Below are 18272 nucleotides of genomic sequence, written 5' to 3'. Positions count from 1 at the left end.
TCCCAACTCTGGAAAAAAAGGGTTGAAGAAGAGGGAGCTGAGTAGAGGGATGGGGTAACTGGGTGAAGGGCATTAAGGAGGGCACATAATGGGATGAGCACTGGGTATTATACCATATGTTGGTAAACTGAATTTAAATGAAAAATTAATTTAAAAAAATTTTAAAGAATGCCTGGCAGATAGATAGATAGATAAATAAATAAATAAATAAATAAATAATGCCTGAGTAGGGTATAGCCACTATGGAAAACAGTATGAAAGGTCCTCATAAATAGAACTGCCATTTGACCCAGCAATTCTCCTTCTAGGAATATATCCAAGGATTAAGAAAAACATGAGGGATCCCTGGGTGGCGCAGCAGTTTGGCACCTGCCTTTGGCCCAGGGCGCGATCCTGGAGATCCGGGATCGAATCCACATCGGGTTCCCTGCATGGAGCCTGCTTCTCCCTCTGCCTGTGTCTCTGCCTCTGTGTGTGTGTGTGTGACTATCATAAATAAATTTTTTTAAAAATTTTAAAAAAATTTAAAAATATAAAAAAAAGAAAAACATGAGTTTGGAAAGATATCTGCACCCCATGTTCACAGCAGCATTGTTTACAGTAGCCAAGGCATGGCAACAACCTAAGTGTTTATCGATGGATAAATGGCTAAAGAAGTTGTGGTACATACATATAGATCAAAAAGAGAAAGACAAATGCTGTATGATCTCACTTACATATGGAATCTAAAAACCAACCAAATGCATAGAAAAAGGAATCGTATTTGTGGTTACCAGAAGTGGGGGTGGGGTGGAGGTGAGTGGGTAGGGGGAGGAAGAATTGGAAGAGAGTGGTCAGAAGGTACAAACTTCCAGTTCTAAGGTAAGTAAGTACTAGGAATGTCATGTATATCAGGATGACGACAGCTAGCACAGTTGCATGCTACGTCAGAAAGTTAAGAGAGTTAGATCCTAAGAGTTCTCATCACAAGGAAAAATTTTTTCCCTTTTTCTTTTTATTGTATTTAAATGAGAAGGTAGATATTAGCTGAACTTATTGTGGTATCATTGCACAATGTATGTAAATCAAATCATCACGTTGTATAACTTCAACTTATATGATGATATATGTCAATTATTTCTCAAAAAGACTGGGGAAAAATTGGGATGCCTGGGTGGCTCAGCGGTTGAGTGTCTGCCTTTGGCTCAGGGCGTGATCCTGGATTCCCGGGATTGAGTCCCACATTGGGCTCCTTGCAAGGAGCCTGCTTCTCCTCCCTCTGCCTATGTCTCTGTCTCTTTTTCTGTGTCTCTCATGAATAAATGAATAAGATTTTTTAAAAAAAATTTTTTAAAGACTGGAGAAAAATTAATTAATTAAAAAAGAAAAAGAATATCTGGCTAGGGAATTTGTCCTAGAAATGGTATTTGGATGGAATAGGACACTACTACTGCACTCCAAAAAGAAGGAATGGCATTCCCTACCATGGAGAAAATGACTAGTGCACGTGGCAATGTGTCACCAGGCATGAAGGATGCCAGCCGATTCTATGCTCCTGATGAGGTTTCTCCTGAGAGACCCCACTCCACTTCCTGATGACAGGGGAAAAGCAGCATATGGATGGTAGTGTCCTGATTCCCAAAGGGCCACTGGAATGTCACCTCAGGCCAATCACAGGTGAGCAAGGCTGAACTCATTCATCCTTACTCCTGCCATCCAAAGCCCATCTTAATTGGCCACGGCTGGGGAGAACAAGTTTTTCTCAAAGTGCCCAGAGGACTTCTTGTCACTCACGCGATTCCTTATCCTCCCATTGTGGACTGGATATTTGTGCCTCCCCCCACTCATAAGTTGAAACTCTAACATCAGTGTGACTATATTTGGAGATGGGACCTCTAAGGAAGTAAATGAGGCTAAATGAGGTCATAAAGGTGGGGCTCTGATCCAACAGGACCATGCTGGGACCCTGATCTCAGACTTCCAGCCTCAAGAGGTGTGAGAAAATACATTTCTGTGGTTTAAACCACTCAGGCTATGGTATTTTGTTATGGCAGCCCAAGCAGATTAAATTACACTCTCTCTGCCCCATGAACTAGAATCCCTGGCCAAGGTAAAAGGCCTGTGGTTCACTCATTATGTTCAGGAAGTTCATCACCATTCAACTTGGCTGTCCTTTGTCACAGACATTACATTATTGAGTAGTACTGTGCTTTACCCTGACTCTGCCAATTAACCTCTACGAGGTTGGCAACTGTTATCCCCATTTTACACATGAGGAAGGTGAAGCTCAGAAAAGTCAAGAAACTCGCCCAAGATAAGACTAATCTAAGTGGCGGAGTTGGAACTAGAACACAGATCTGAAAGTTCCTCATGATCATCCAATATGCACCTGCAAGGGATCCTACTCTTTGCTTGGCATGTTTTTGCTATCACTAATCTCTGAGCTTCTTTTATTTCTTCATTAGGTACCTTTGGCTCTTTCTCATCCAGGGCCTCTCTCTTGAGTGAGTTTGCTAACACTGTCATAAACCTGGATCTGAGCCTGATCCCACAGCCTCCTTCTCCGTTCCCCTGTACCCTTCTGGACAATCCTGTCTCACCCCCTGGGTGTCACTCACAGAACCTACATGCAGAGCTGGGGCCTCAGACACTGCTCCAACCTTTGCTACAGCCCTCCGCCAGCCCTCGTACATACCCTCAGCAGATGTCTCTTTTTTTCTACTTTATCCAACACACACTTTCCAGGAACGTTTTTCATCTGGCTGGGGCCATGGGGCCTTGTCACAGGAATGTGAAATAATGCAATTGTTAAACCATAAATGCAAGTGGGAGGGCTGAGGGGCAGCTTACGCAACATCACCCAGTGGCGGCACAGACCACAAAGGCTGTGCATCAGGGGAGAGCAAGGTGGCTCTGCGCCAGCGAGGGCAGGAAAGGTTCTGGAGCAAGTGTAATCTGTGACGGCATCAGGCGGTGAGATCGGGGCTTTGGGGCCAGACACTAAGAGAGCCAACCTTATCATTTACTCTCTCTCTCTCTCTCTATTTCTGTCTCTTTCTTTCTTTCATCACATCTTTCTTATATTCCAGCTACTATGCTGAGTGGTAGAGATACAGCAGTGAACAAGCTCCCTGGGGAAAATCAGATAATAAATAAGATCATGGGCGACAACAACTCCAAAGGAACAACCAGGGTGATCTGATGGAAGGGACCAGGCCACAGGAAAGGCATCTTGAGGAGGTGGGAGGGAAGCAGAGGGAAGGAACAGCCTTGATTGATGTAGGGCAGCACTTCTTGAGAATGAGGAACAAAAAGAAGCCAGTGGGGCTGGAGGACAATTGCAATTTTTATCATTTAACACAAGAATTAAATTATTCTGAATCATCTCATGGATTTGGGGAGAAATCCACAAAATCATAACATGTACCATATCATAGCATGCACGCCCCAAGGACTGAGAATGAACTCAGTTCCATAACACTAACCCTGAGCGGGCACCTGGGACACAGCGGGCACTGTGTTCGCTGCTTTTATTCTCACGTTCCAGCTCATTCAGTCCTCATAACGGTCCTCTGGGGTACACACTGTGTATAGATGAGAAAACCGAGTCTCAGACACATACCACCCGAGGTCATACAGCAGACAAGCGCCAGACTAGGGCCTGAACCCATGTACTCAGGCCCCAGGGCTTCGCCCAGCCGAGACAGCACATCTCCTTTCCTGGTTTTATGATCCCCCAAACCACCTGGAATCTGCAGACCCAATGGCATCTGGTGCAGCCTCAAGAGGCACTCCTTCTTTGCGCTCTCCCCTGTCTGGCTTCACTTCCAGCTCTGAACCAAAGGACAGCTTCTTCCCCTTCTGCAACTCAGTTTCTCCCTGAGGGCCTCAGTTTCCCCACCTGTAAAATGGGCTGCTGTGAGCCCTCAATGGACCAAGGTGGGTAGGGAGCCCTTTCCTTGCTTTCCCTTCAAGGATGCAGAAAATGTCAGAGGTGAGGATGATGCAAAGCTGTTAACTGGGATTCGGTGACACCATTTTCCAGAATACGTCCATTTCTAAAAGCAAGGTTCTCCATTGCCAGGACCTCAAGGTAGGAAGTAGATGCCAGAACAACTTTCTGGAGAATGGAAACCCACATCCTCTGACTTCTGTGCAGCATCCTCCCTAGCACAGGGGGCCCAGTGTCACCTGGGGAGACGAGGGAAGACAGGAGCTGGTCTATGAAAGGAGCAGGAGTCCAGTGGGCATCTCACAGCCTCAAGAAAGCAGCACACGCTGCATCGCCACCTCCAGCCCTGGTATGTGGGGTTGCTGGGATTGAGTCCAAATGAGAAGTGTGCCAGGGACTCATCACTGACACTCCCCACCTTCTGCATCCTGGCCCTAACTTCATACCCCTTGTTCTTAGCGGATGAGGGAAGGTTGAAAGCCACAGCTGTCTTCAGAATGGGAGGTGGCAGGGTCTGGGCCCATGAGCCTCTTACAGTCTGGGGATAAGTTTTCCTAATGTGTGCACTGGAGGCAGGGGAGTCGGTGAGCTCTTGTTCTGCTCAAATGGCTGTCCCAGCCTAACTCAGAATCTGGCCATCACACAGTTGGAAGTTGTGTGCTAGAGCCACTCCCCTAGCCTGACACCTGTGACCAGAGCCCATAGGAACCCCCAGAACCACCTCTCTTCCTTCTCCTGTCTTTAAGAGGTTTTCTAAAGAGGCATTATGCCTAAGGGTTAGTCTAACTACCCAGCCGGCATCCCACCTATTCTGTGCGAATTGGGCAACTGAACTGCCACAGGCCTCAATTCCTTCATCTGTAATATAGATTAGTAATGGTAGCCACTTCAAAGAGTTGTTATGAGCATACATAAGTTAGTACTTTTTTAAAAAAGCTTATTTATTGTTTTAGTAATCTCTACACACAACAGGGGGCTTGAACTCACAACCTCGAGATCAAGAGTTGTATGCTCTACCAACTGAGCCAGCCGGTAAGTTAGTACTTAGAAGAGTACAAAGTTCATTATGTAAGAGTTAGCTCTTTATCATCATTATTACAATTATACATGCTCATCCTCCTGAGATCCTCTTCCTTAGTCCTTCCCAGAGGGCTCTATGTGACATTTGAGGCAAGTATATAGGCATATCTTTTTGAGGGCAAGGACGTCTCTAATACAACAGTGCCTCATACCAGGGGGCACTTGATATATGTATTTGTAGAATGAATGAATGGATGCCTAAGGGAACAAGCAACAGGGGTTAGTTAGTATTTTCCCCAAGGGATGATTTTTTTTTCCTCTAGGCAAGATTGCAACATTGAAAACTTGACTTTCAAAGGCCATGTGCTCTGACAGCTAAGACTTGGGACCAAGGAGCTCTTGCCTCTGCTTCTGGCCATCTTCCAATTAGCTGCATGACGCAAGGCTGCCTAGAGCCTCTATTGTCCTGGTAAGAATAACAATTCCCACCTCCTAGGGGTATGGTAAAAATTAATGAGATGGCATGTGAAATGTGCCATGAACTTCACAAAAGAAAAACCTTATGTTACAATTTGGAAATTTATTTAAAATGTACCAAAAAATGCACTGAGCTAATGGAGCTGTTAATTTGTTGAGGGCAAAGTATTCCTCTTGTTTAGTTAGCTTCACAGAGGCAAAATTATGTTTACTAGGTAGCCCTATGAAGACAAAGCAAGTTCATTTTGTTCCCTGCAGGTCTCAAATGCCAAGTGAAAATAGCTGTCCTCATCTTACCAGCTTAAATAAAATTCAATTTTGTGTTCTGAGAATTTGGCCTGGTTTGGAAGAGAATTCCAGGGCTGTGGTGATTGTCCACTTAACCACAGAGATCTGGCAACAAAAGTCTATTATGGTTAAAGATTGTCCTCCTCCTAACCAGCATCCTAAACACAGGGCAGCTGCCTGTCTGCACTCAAGTCCCTGCTGGGAACACCACGGGATGCTTGATGCACTGAGGTTCATGTGCCCAGTGACTCAGTCTAGTCTTATGTGATACTGCATTAATCAGGTGTTGACTTTCTAAAGATCCCTTAAAAAGCTCTTAGGTGCCAATCCATCTACTGCCACAGGACTGGGGCTTCCATTTGCTTCCAATTTCAACCATCTGAAAGAAAAAAACCCTTGTCATTATGCTTAAATGGTAATATAAGTCCCTTTTTCTGTGAAATATGAATGAGCAGAGTCCAGCATGAGTGTCTCAGAATGAAGCTAAAGGCAGATCAGTGTGAGCTTCATGACTCAAAAGATGCCTTGACACAGCATTTCCCAAGGTAGTCTCCCCAGGAGAGAAGCAAATAAGTGAAACCAGGGAAAATACAAAATTGTAGTTAAGACTGGATGATTCCGAATGAAACAGACTTCCTTGCTGCGGACCTTCTCAGAGCCCTTAATGTATTAACATGCACTGTGAGTATCTAAGAAAAGAGTATAGTCTCCATGACTCTCAAGTTGTTTGATCAAGAATCATTTTGTATTACCCCTTGCCTCAAAGCCAACATCTCAAGGAACTAGAAAAACTGCTTGTTAGCATAGCAAACTTTCCCACAAAATAGGCCTCTTCATCCTCTATCAACTGCAAAATAAATATTACTCCTATTTCCCTGTAAGCATGGGAGGCAGCCAAAAGGCACTACAGCCTTAATTCTGACTCACAATATCCTCTTCAGCTTTTTTTTTTTAAAGTTTGTTCTCTTAGACCAAAGCCGTCTGAGGAATTAATCTTTAACGAGTCCATCAGTTGGTTGTTAGCAAATCTTCCACAAATCCAGAGTCTCGCTATTTGAAACGGTAGTGAGCTGCACAAACTACAGCCTACAAACATCGCCTGCTGCACTAATGCATTCACATGGTAGGACCAGCCCAAAGTCCGGCAGGGCTCTTGGGTAACAAGATTACGGAGGCTGCCTGGGTAGAAGCTGTCTTGGCGGTGACTTCATTTGGTAGCGACTATTAATTGTCCACCATCATCCTCCCTTTCTTCCATCCGCTGGAACCCTTGATCTGTATATGGGCCCAGGAACACTAGAACAAAGGCTTCATTTCTTAGGTTCCCTTCCAGCTAACTGTGGCCATAAGACTATGTTTTGACCAATGAGATGCACAGGGAAAAACTAGCGACATCTTCCAGGAAACCTTGTGGAAGGTGTCACAGGTGACACAGCCCTTTGGTTCCCCTTCACACTTTTCTTCAAACCTTTCCCCTTCCCGCTGGCTGGAATGTGGGGAATGGCTGGTACCCCAGCAGCCCTCTTTGACCTTGAGTTGGAAGCCAGTTACCAGGGTACACAAATAACAAAAGCAATGGAGGCCTAGACTCTGACAACTTTATGAACTGGACTGGACTATTCTCCTCTGGATTCTTTCTACCTGAGAGAGAAATAAATTTCCCTCTTGATCAAGCTGTTGTGAGTTTTCTGTCACAGCTGAATTAAGTCTTAACCAATGCAACCAACAGCACACAAAAATTTTCTCATTGGGAAGTAATTTTAATTTTAGTTGCATGAATAGTAGTGAGAACTCTGGTACACCCTTTACGCAGGCTTAGCAATTACTAGTGTTTTGCCACATTTGCTTTATTGTTCTTAATTTTATCATGTAATTTTTAACCATTTTAGAGGGAACTCCATACATCATGCCCCTTTATACTCTTAAGCACTTCAAAATGAACAAGTCAAAGACAAACGCTTCCACACAACCATAGTTACAAAATTCAGGAATGTTTTCATTGATGCAATACTACTACCTCATTTCTAGTCCATATTCCGATTTTACCAATTGTCACAATAATGTCTTTTCCAGCCCACGATCTAATCAGAATCATACATTTATTTGTCATGACTCAGATATTAAATTTTAAGGGAGTATTCCTTTTTTTAAGAAAAAGGAAAAATCCAAATTAAAAAGAAATATTGTTCGCATTTCTAGCTTATTGCCACTTCTACCTCTTTTATCTCTAAAATTCACAAATCTGCCGTTCTCCTGCTATCAAGCTCAACTCTGGGCCCCCAAATGCAGTAGGTTGCCCCAATGTGTTTCCCTAGATTTACCAGACAACATGCTGCTCCCATTATTCCCCAATCCCGCTTCCGTGACTTCCACTCATTCCAGTTACAAGGAGGTCATCGTTACTGCTGTGTTAGAAACCTTCACCTATGAGCATCTCAAGAGTGGAGAAGAGCCCACTGTGTACATCATTCCCAATAACTGCCTGATAGAATCAATACACTAGAAAAAATTGCCTAGGCCCTTAACAAAGAGGAGGGAATATGGATCCTTTAGGCCCCCTGAATGTAGTTAGCCAGTAAACAGTTGAGTTTTATTTGCTTTGACGTGGATAGAACTGGAGGGTATTATGCTTAGTGAAGTAAGTCAATCGGAGAAGGACAATCATCATATGGTTTCACTCATACAGGGAACATAAAAAATAGTGAAAGGGGTTATAGGGGAAAGGAGAGAAAATGAGTGGGAAAAATCAGAGAGGGTGACAAAATATGAGAGACTCCTAACTCTGGGGAACAAACAAGGGGTAATGGAAAGGGAGGGGGGCGGGGGGATGGGGTGACTGGGTGACGGGCACTGAAGGGGGCACTTGACGGGGTGAGCACTGGGTGTTATACTGTATGTTGGCAAATCGAACTCCAATAAAAATATACATAAGAAAATAAACAGTTGAGTTTTGTTCAGATACGGTAGCAACCAATATCTTGCAATGCATTTAATAAAAGTGGCTTAGGAGATATGGTTTATTTGCCCTTGAGCTTATTTGCATCTTATCTGTCTTTATGGTAAGAACCGGGTTTGTTGATAGCCTATTTATTGATGTACAAGCGGAGCTCTCTACAACTTCCCTGAATTTATTCATTAGGCACTAGTCAGTTACCTGCATTTTATAGTGAAAAGAAACTATTTTATTAATGAAGTTAAAATGAATAGGTGACAATATGACTAAAATAATCACCCTCTTCTTAGGAAATAGTTATCAAAGAATCACAGTGCTGGGGGGCTGGCCATCACTGCTGGGGGTGTGGCCCGCCTGGCACATGGGCTAGAAAGAACCAGCTCCTTCGGACACCCTTGGTGGGTCTGATGAGGAGCTAGAGAAGCCTCACACCTAAGGATAACCCCATCTGTCCTGGAAGATACTTATATCCCTCCACTCTCCATTCAACTAGAGTCTCACAGCCAGCTGGAATGAATAAGGGACAAGGTGGGAAGGTGAATTTTTTCTGTTGAATTAAATGTGTTGACTGCACTTTCAGGGAAGACCACTGTCTTCTGTCTTGGTTGCCACATCTTTAACCTACAGTCCCATTGACTCAGAATCACCAGAAGGGCAAGGGGAGAAAGAAAGAAAACCACCACAGGCCATGCAAGCATTTCCATGGAAAACAGAGCCACTCTTACCACCACATCTTTGAAAATCACACACTCTGCAGCCAGCACCTTAGGCACCCTTGGGCTGTGATTATTAATGGCAGACTGATTCCAAGTGGGAAGAGGTTTCCAGGCAAGCTTCTGCAGACCAGAAAGTAGAGAGAAAGGTGGGGGAGAGTGCAAAGAGGAGGTGGGAGCACCAGGCTGAGCAGCATCAGCAGCTGGTAGCACTGCTGTTTCTGTCCCTCCTCTGGTTCTGGCCACCAGGAGAATGTGTCACCTGCATTTTTTTGGTAGGGCTTTGAACCTGCACATGGCGACATCACTTCCCTGTCTTGCATGACCTTCCAGCTCTTTCTCCTTGGTACTCCTCCCCTAAATCTCCCCTAAATCTTGGTACTGTGAGGGAATAAGTCAAGGTGAGGGAGATAACAGACCCCAGACCCAGACCTGAAGACTGTCACTCCACTCCAGCTACATCCCCATGCCTTCATATAGTGAGGGAATTTTTGTTACACTTGCTTTATCACAACACGTCAAGAGTCACTGTGTTCGGGTTAAAATCCATCCTCAGGATGCCTGGGTGGCTCAGTGGCTGAGTATCTGCCTTCCACTCAAGTCATGATCCCAGGGTCCTGGGATCGAGTCCCACATGGGGCTCTCCCCAGGGAGCCTGCTTCTCCCTCTGTCTGTGTCTCTGCCTCTCTCTGTCTCTCATGAATAAATAAATAAAATCTTAAAAAAAAAATCCATTCTCCTCCCAAGCACCTGGGGAGAAGCCCCAAGGAGCCCTCTGCCCTCCCGGCACTCATTCATTGTGCTTGCTTCCCCTACTCTGACCCAGAATGCTCCTTTGGGCTGCTCTCCTGCTTTCCAAGGTCCTGTCCTCCTGGGACACTCTACTTCAGACCTTCATTCCTGAGGCCTTGAAATGGCACCTCTGCATTGCTTCTCAAACTATCCTAACTCAAGGGCACTGTCTCCCCCTTCTGAGCCGGGTGATTCTCTGTGCTCTCACCATGTTTCACCACCACTCATCACTGCAGCAGAGCAAGCACTGGGATTCCCCTCATCTCCGCGTGGGACAGGATGCAGCACACCCTAGGCTTTCAATACACATTTGTGCGCTGTAGGAACAGGCAAGATCGAACCCAGAATCTCATCAGCACAGACACCATTCCAGAGGATACTGGGAATGAAAATCTGAAAATCGGGCATCATCATCAACTCCCTCCTGGAAGTGTTCCTAGAGCCAGTTAAAAATCACTGTAATGGATAAATGCCCTGGTTTCTAAAAGAAAGAAAAGAAAAGAAGGAAAGGAAGGAAGAAAGGTGTGGGAGAAAGAATGGAAGGAAAGGAAAGGAAAGGAAAGGAAAGGAAAGGAAAGGAAAGGAAAGGAAAGGAAAGGAAAGGAAAGGAAAGGAAAGGAAAGGAAAAGGAAAGGAAGAAAGAAAGGAGGGAGGGAGGGGAAAAAAGGAAAGGGAAAAGAAAAAGAAAAAGTCACTTAAAAAACAGGGCCAGTGGGACTATGGAAAAAAAAAAATACAAGAGACATAAAAACCAGGTGTGAAGTGCACATAATTTCCCTTCTGATTCCACGAACCATCAAAAGATGGCTTTGAGACAATCAATTTGAATATGGATGAGATATTAGAGGAGATTTAAGAGTTACTGTTAATATCATTAGGTATGATCATTGTATGGTGGTTATGCTTTTGATTTTTTAAAAAGTCCTGTCTGTTAGTTATCCTAACCAAACTATTTATAGGTGAAATGGCATATCTGAAATTGGCTTTAAAATACATCAGCAAGGGCAGCCTGGGTGTGATCCTAGAGACCCAGGATCGAGTCCCACGTTGGGCTCCCTGCATGGAGCCTGCTTCTCCCTCTGCCTGTGTCTCTGCCTCTGTGTGTGTGTGTGTGTGTCTCATGAATAAATAATAAATCTTAAAAAAAAAAACTTTAACATTTTTTTAAATAAATAAAATAAAATACATCAGCAAAAAACAAAACAGCAAAAAAGTTATGGGGAGGAGGAACGAGGTTGGCAAAAGGTTGATAATTGTTGACAATGGGTTTAATTCATGGAAGCTTGCTATACTCTTCTTTCTACTTTTGTGTACTTTTGAAGCCTTCCAAAAGAAAAACTATTTTAGAAGTCACTGAATCCACAATCTCTAAACCTTGAACTAGGAATTACCCTTTTTTTCTATTAGTTAATTAAATGCATATTTATTGAAACTCTGCTATGTTAAAAGCACTTCGGCAGGAACTGAGTTACAGAATGCATTAGACACAATCAAATATCAAATATATACTGGGTAAATATCTATAGTGGTTTATATTTGGCCACTTGAGCATGGGAAAAAACCTTGTCCCCTCTTAGATAGTGGATATGCTGATGTGTCATCTGACAGCTGTTCAAAAGCTGGCTACACCCCATACTACCTAGGAGATACAGCATGCCACTTCTTCTAAGCCTCCTTTCTGTAGTTATTCTCTTGCTCCTCCTCCTCCCCTCATTCTCTGCCTTCTTTTACTCTCTCTTCTTTAATTAAAAGGGTAACACTGTCAGCCCCAACAATTGGGCCATTCACTTCAGCATGTACTTGGCTATGCAGTGGGTTGAAATGTACCATCCAAACATCCCAGCTGCAGGTGCCACAAACTCTTCCATGGACAGTCACACAAGGACACATCTGTTTTGCAGATGCAGATGACACTAGAATATGCCTCACTATGTGGATGCCATGACAGAATGACACATCCCTCACTCGTGCTAAGTACTGTGCTAGAGAGGGAAATGTACATGGTCTACACGTGCCATATTTAGCCATAGATAGATGGCAGGCATAGACATTGAGAAGTCAAAAATTCAAATATATTCCTATCACAGACTATCTGGAAAGTTGAAGAAGCATTTCACAAAGTTGGCACTTTTGTCAATGTTATGGTGAAGGATGATAGGAACCTTCATCAATATAAAAATCTTTATAAATGCTATAGTTTAAGGGCACCTGGGTGGCTCAGTGGTTGAGTGTCTACCTTCAACTCAGGGCATGATCCTAGGGTCCTGGGATCAAGTCCTGCACTGGGCTTCTCACAGGAAGTCTGCTTCTCCCTCTGCCTATGTCTCTGCCCCTTTCTCTGTGTCTCTCATGAATAAATAAATATTTAAAATAAAGTAAAATAAAATAAATGCTATAGTTTAGCATTTAAAATCTTTTTGAGTAAAACATTCTATAAATACATATACCCTCATTTATACACTATCCATATGCATATATATTTGTATACATTTTTAAAACTTGAATCACACCAGAGAAATGACAGGTAAAAAAAAAATACTCCCTCAAACAGTCAAGTAGAATTAAATCAAAATTCATATAGCAAGGTAGAGTGCAAAAAGCAGGGCATATGACATAGATTTTCCTTGTATAATCTGATAACTAAGACTGTTGCCACTCAGATAACAAGTGTATGGATAGATAATTCAGTAAAGCAAACAAGATATGTTCAGTCTATACATTAAAGCATGATGTGTGAGTCTGCATTTGCTGAAGCATGCCAGTCACAACAATACATTGCCTGCCTGAAATTGTGGTCCCAACTATGTCATGAATAGCAACTTCTCTGCTCTTCGTTTAAAAAAAATAAGATTTTATTTATTTATTCATGGAAGACACAGAGAGGCGGAGACACAGGCAGAGGGAGAAGCAGGCTCCCTGTGAGGAGCCTGATGAGAGACTCCATCCCAGGACCCTGGGATCATGATCTGAGCCAAAGGCAGATGCTCAACCACTGAGCCACCCGGGTGTCCCTCAGCACTTCAATATAGATTGATTTCTTGAAGAGAACAAGTTGCCTCCACTAACTACAGAATTATATCAAATGAAAATCTTTTGAGGAATTTTAAATAAGTGCTAGATTATAGCTGGAAAAAATCAACACTTTGAGAATGTATTTTAAAGATCTTTTCAACATAGTACTAGAAGCCCTAGCCTCAGCAATCAGACAACAAAAAGAAATAAAAGGCATGCAAATTGGCAAAGAAGTCAAACTCTCCCTCTTCACAGATGACATGATACTGTACATAGAAAACCTTAAAGACTCTGCCTCAAGATTGCTAAACAAAATCAGTGCACAGAAATCCAGTGCATTTCTATATATTAACAATGAGACTGAAGGAAGAGAAATTAAGGAATCAATCCCATTTACATTGCACCAAAAACCATAAGATACCTAGGAATAAACCTAACCAAAGAGGTAAAGGATCTGTACTCTGAAAACTACAGAACACTTAGGAAAGAAATCGAGGCAGACACAAAGAGATGCAAAAATATTTCATGCTCATGAATTGGAAGAATAAATATTGTGAAAATATCTATGCTACCCAGAGCAATTTACACGTTCAATGCAATCCCTATCAAAATACAATGGACTTTCTTCACATAGTTAGATCAAATAATCTCAAGATTTGTATGGAACCAGAAAAGACCCAAATAGCCAGAGGAATGTTGAAAAAGAAAGAAAACCAAAGCTGGGGGCATCACAATGCCTGACTTCAAGCTGTACTACAAAGCTGTGATCATCAAGACAGCATGGTACTGGCACAAAAACAGACCACAGAGATCAATGGAGCAGAATAGAGAACCCAGAAATGGGCCCTAAACTCTATGGTCAACTAACCTTCCACAAAGCAGGAAAGAATATCCACTGGAAAAAAGATAGTCTCTTCAATAAATAATGTTGGGAAAATTGGACAGCTACGTGCAGAAGAATGAAACTGGACCAATCTCTTATACCATACACAAAGATAAACTCAAAATGGTTGAAAGATCTAAATGTGACACAATAATCCATCAAAATCCAAGAGGAGAATAGGCAACAACCTTTTTGAACTTGGCCACGGCAACTTTTTGCAAGATACATCTATGAAGGCAAAGGAAACAAAAGCAGTAATGAACTATTGGGACTTCATCAAGATAAAAAGCTTTTGCACAGTGAAGGAAACACTCAACAAAACTAAAAGACAACTTACAGAATGGGAGAAGATATTTGCAAATGACGTATCAGATAAAGAGCTAGTACCCAAGATCTATAAGGAATTTATCAAAGTCAACACCCAAGAAACAAACAATCCAATCATGAAATGGGCAGAAGACATGAACAGACATTTTGCCAAAGAAAGACATAGACATGGCCAACAAGCACATGAGAAAATGCTCCGCATCATTGGCCATCAGGGAATTACAAATCAAAACCACAAGGAGATACCACTTTACACCAATGAGAATGGCTAAAATTAATAAGACCGGAAACAACAAATGTTGGCAAGGATGTGGAGAAAGGGGAACCCTCTTGTACTATTGGTGGGAATGTGAACTGGTACAGCCACTCTGAAAAACAGAGTGGAGGTTCCTCAAAGAGTTAAAAATAGAGCTACCCTATGACCCAGCAATTGCACTACTGGGGATTTACCCCAAAGACAGTGAAATGATGAGACACCTGCACCACAGTGTTCATAGCAGCAATGTCCACAATAGCCAAACTGTGGAAGGAGCCATGATGTCCTTTGACAGATGAATGGATAAAGATGTGGTGTATATATTCGATGGAATATTACTCAGCCATCAGGAAGGATGAATACCCACCATTTGCTTCGACAGGGATGGAACTGGAAGGTATTATTTGAGTGAAATAAGTCAATTGGAGAAAGATAATTATCATATGGCTTCATTCATATGGGAATATAAGATATAGTGAAAGGGACCATAAGGGAAGGGGGAAAATTGAATGGGGAAAATTAGAGAGGAAGACAAACCATGAGAGACTCCTAACCCTGGGAAACAAACAAAGGGTTGCAGAAGGGAAAGTGGGTGGGGGGATAGGGTAACTGGGTGACGGGCCCTGAGGAGGGCACTTGATGGGATGAGCACTGGGTGTTACACTATATGTTGGCAAATTGAATTTAAATAAAATATTTAAAAATTAAAACAGAGAATCAAAAAATTAAAGACCTTTTAACAGTGTAATTAAATCAATCACTGTATATGTACCACTCATACTTTCTAAATTAAGACAGTATGTTATATATTTAAGTCTATTAAAATGGTCTCATTTGATAAAATAAAAAATTAACATTTTGAGTTATTTCAAGGAAAGTTTATAGTTTTAACCTCAATCAATCATGATTATCCAACATATATATAGTAAGGTCATTTTCTTCTAACTTTGTGCTTCCTGCTGCCTGCCTTTGGTCACTATATACATTTTTTTCTAGTTTCAGAAGCAATAAATGTTCTTTGCAAAAATTCAATTATATCTATTATCCTACCACATAGAACTGATTCCTTAATAGTTTAGCATCATACCAGATGATTTTCTAAACAAACATATTATTGGGGTGCCTGGGTGGCTCAGTTGTTTAAGCATCTGCCTTTAGCTCAGGCCATGATCTCAGGGTCCTGGGATCAAGCCCCACATTGGGCTCTCTGCTCAGCAGGAATCCTGCTTCTCCCTCTCCCCCTGCCATTCCCTCCACTTACACTCTCTGGCTCTCTCTCTGTCAAATAAATAAATAAACAACAATCTTAAAAAAAATTAACTAATATATCATTAAAGCAGTGCTTATCAAGGGGTACCTGGGTGGCTCAGCCAGTTGAATGTCTGACTCTTGATTTTAGCTCGGGTCATGATCTTGGGGTGGTAAGATCTAGTCCGGCATAGGGCTCCGCACTCAGTGGGGAGTTGGATTGAGATTCTCTCTCTCCCTCTCCCTTTGCCCCTCCCCCTGCACTCTTGCTTTAAAATAAATAAATAAATCTTTAAAGAAAAAAACAGTGCTTGCTAAAACAAAATAATTCATAATAATTTATGATATCCTTATCTTACTACCAATAACATATTGTGGATAACTCTCCTTATTGAAATGTTTAGTTCTATAAGCCCATTTCTTGGTGTGTATTTGCAAGTATGCTCTTTTATGAACATAGCACAACTTATTTAACCAGTCCCCTACTGCAGGTAAATTAATATTACAAATGCAAAAAAAAAATCATTGCACATACACCTGTGCACATTTTTCCTATTTAAAATGTTTTCTTTACATATAAGTAGCTAGCTATATTTTCCCTGTTTTTTTTTTAATCACCACAGATAAATCAAGAACGAAGTAAATGACAAGGAAATTGGCAAATGAGCCTTGGAAAGTACATATTTTTATATTTCATGTTATTCAAACACTTACATACTTTGTCATTTTCTATCCTTCCAAGCCAAAAAATCTGCAGAAGAGAAATTCTGTGTGGAGGGATTTAGGACCACCTAGAACAACCCCGGCAAGCCTAGGTTCACTGGGGGACAGAGCCTGAGGGCGACCTGTCTCCTTCTCCCTATATGGTGTTATTTATGGAGGTTTGACTGAAGTATGTCTACATCTTTTCCCTCCTGCACTTTCCTCCCAGCAGCTACTTGTTTCCCTTCTTCCCCTCTTACTATGGGAGGTGTAGGGCTCTCTGCACTCGACAATCTTACACTTATCCCAAAGGTGCAGGGAATGTAGGAGCTGAGAAATACACCCTGCTGACTCTAAGTATGGCGGTGAACAAGAAGCACAAACTCGTTAAAAACTCCAAAGGTAAAGTCAAACATGAAAACTGAGTAAGACTTCAAAACAAACATTGTTTCTTTGCCATTTTTGTTGGACAGCTTTTGATCCTTTTGTAACACAAAATTTTCATTCAGGATTTATTTTCATGTTGCCATTGCATCATCCTCATGTCATGGTATGGTCTTCAATGGGCTATTTGTTTAGAGACTTTTTCCTTTCCTTATTGCCAAAATCTGTGAACAATGAATTACTTCAGTGGAAAACTCTATGCCATCTTTGCAGAAAGATCATGTGTGCAATTGTATTCCTTTGTGCTTTCATTAGTTTGTGTGTTATAGAAGAAAGTTTTAAAATACAAAATAGCCCAGCGATGCCTGGCTGGCTCAGTCAGTGGAGCATGAGACTCTTAATCTTGGGGTTTTAGTTTTGAGCCCTACATTGGTTGTAGAGATTATTCAAAAATTAAATCTTTTTTTAAAAGACAAAATAGCCCAGATTAAAGAGAAATGAAATCCAAATTATGGGCTCCTTCCCTCTCTGGGCATTGTTCCATTCACTTTTAGCATGAAGTCACTAACTACAGGGCTTAGAGAACTTGAGAGAAGTCAGACAGCTGGTAATTAGTGAAACCAAGATCTGAACCCAAACATTCTAACTGCAGAGTGTAAATGCTCGGTATTACTATGTGGCTGATTCCACAACACACACAGAGCTCGACAGGTAGGCAAGAAAGATTTAAAAATTAACAGCCTCTACTCAAGAAGAGAATTTTCTCTTTTTTTCTTCTAATATATTTTATTGTATTTAAATTCAATTTTCCAACAAATCATGTAACACTCAGTGAAGAGCACAATTTTAATCTAAGACAGACTCCTGGGAGGGAGAAGCACACCGAACTGAAAGCTGGTGAATAAAGTGAAGTCTGTATACTGAATGGTAGACATTCCAGATTTTCTTTTCTTTCATGCTTACAGAATGGCAAAGATCAATTTTATCTATCCAAAGCAGAAGTATTCTTAGGAGACTTCTTAGTCTTAAAAGAAACTAAATGTTCCCATGAAAGAAAAATTCTCCCTATACTGCCTTTTGGGGTCTCCCAAAGAAAACCTGGCTTACTAGCTCATTCTTCAAAGAAGGTCCACCAACTGCCATACCCACCAATCACACAAAGACTGCAATCCAACATCTTAGAGCTTCACTCTTAAGTATGTGGGCAGCCAAAGATCATCAGACATTCAAGAGAAGGGAAAGTCTGAAACAAACAGGAAAAAAAAAAAAAGAAACTCAGAGGCCAC

The 18272-nt window shown here is 41.9% G+C and overlaps 1 protein-coding gene and 1 long non-coding RNA gene across 8 annotated transcripts in view; one reads left to right on the top strand and one right to left on the bottom strand.

Annotated features, from left to right (window-relative positions):
* TRIM2 (tripartite motif containing 2) overlaps positions 1 to 18272 on the bottom strand; it is a 168603-nt gene that overhangs the window by 135739 nt on the left and 14592 nt on the right. The window lies entirely within an intron of this gene.
* LOC112654650 (uncharacterized) lies at positions 2827 to 8511 on the top strand. 2 transcript variants are annotated; one of them, XR_003133190.3, is made up of 5 exons: positions 2827 to 2952; positions 4064 to 4280; positions 4885 to 4963; positions 5275 to 5420; positions 5687 to 8511. It is a non-coding gene; the product is annotated as an uncharacterized LOC112654650 (long non-coding RNA). The 2 variants fall into 2 exon arrangements; XR_004805019.2 differs by lacking the exon at positions 2827 to 2952 and adding an exon at positions 2959 to 3973.

The sequence above is a fragment of the Canis lupus genome, chromosome 15 (genome assembly GCF_003254725.2).
Source record: "Canis lupus dingo isolate Sandy chromosome 15, ASM325472v2, whole genome shotgun sequence".
Lineage (NCBI taxonomy): Eukaryota > Metazoa > Chordata > Mammalia > Carnivora > Canidae > Canis > Canis lupus.
Note: the sequence above shows the minus strand (reverse complement) of the source record. Positions and strands in the feature narration are given on the sequence as shown.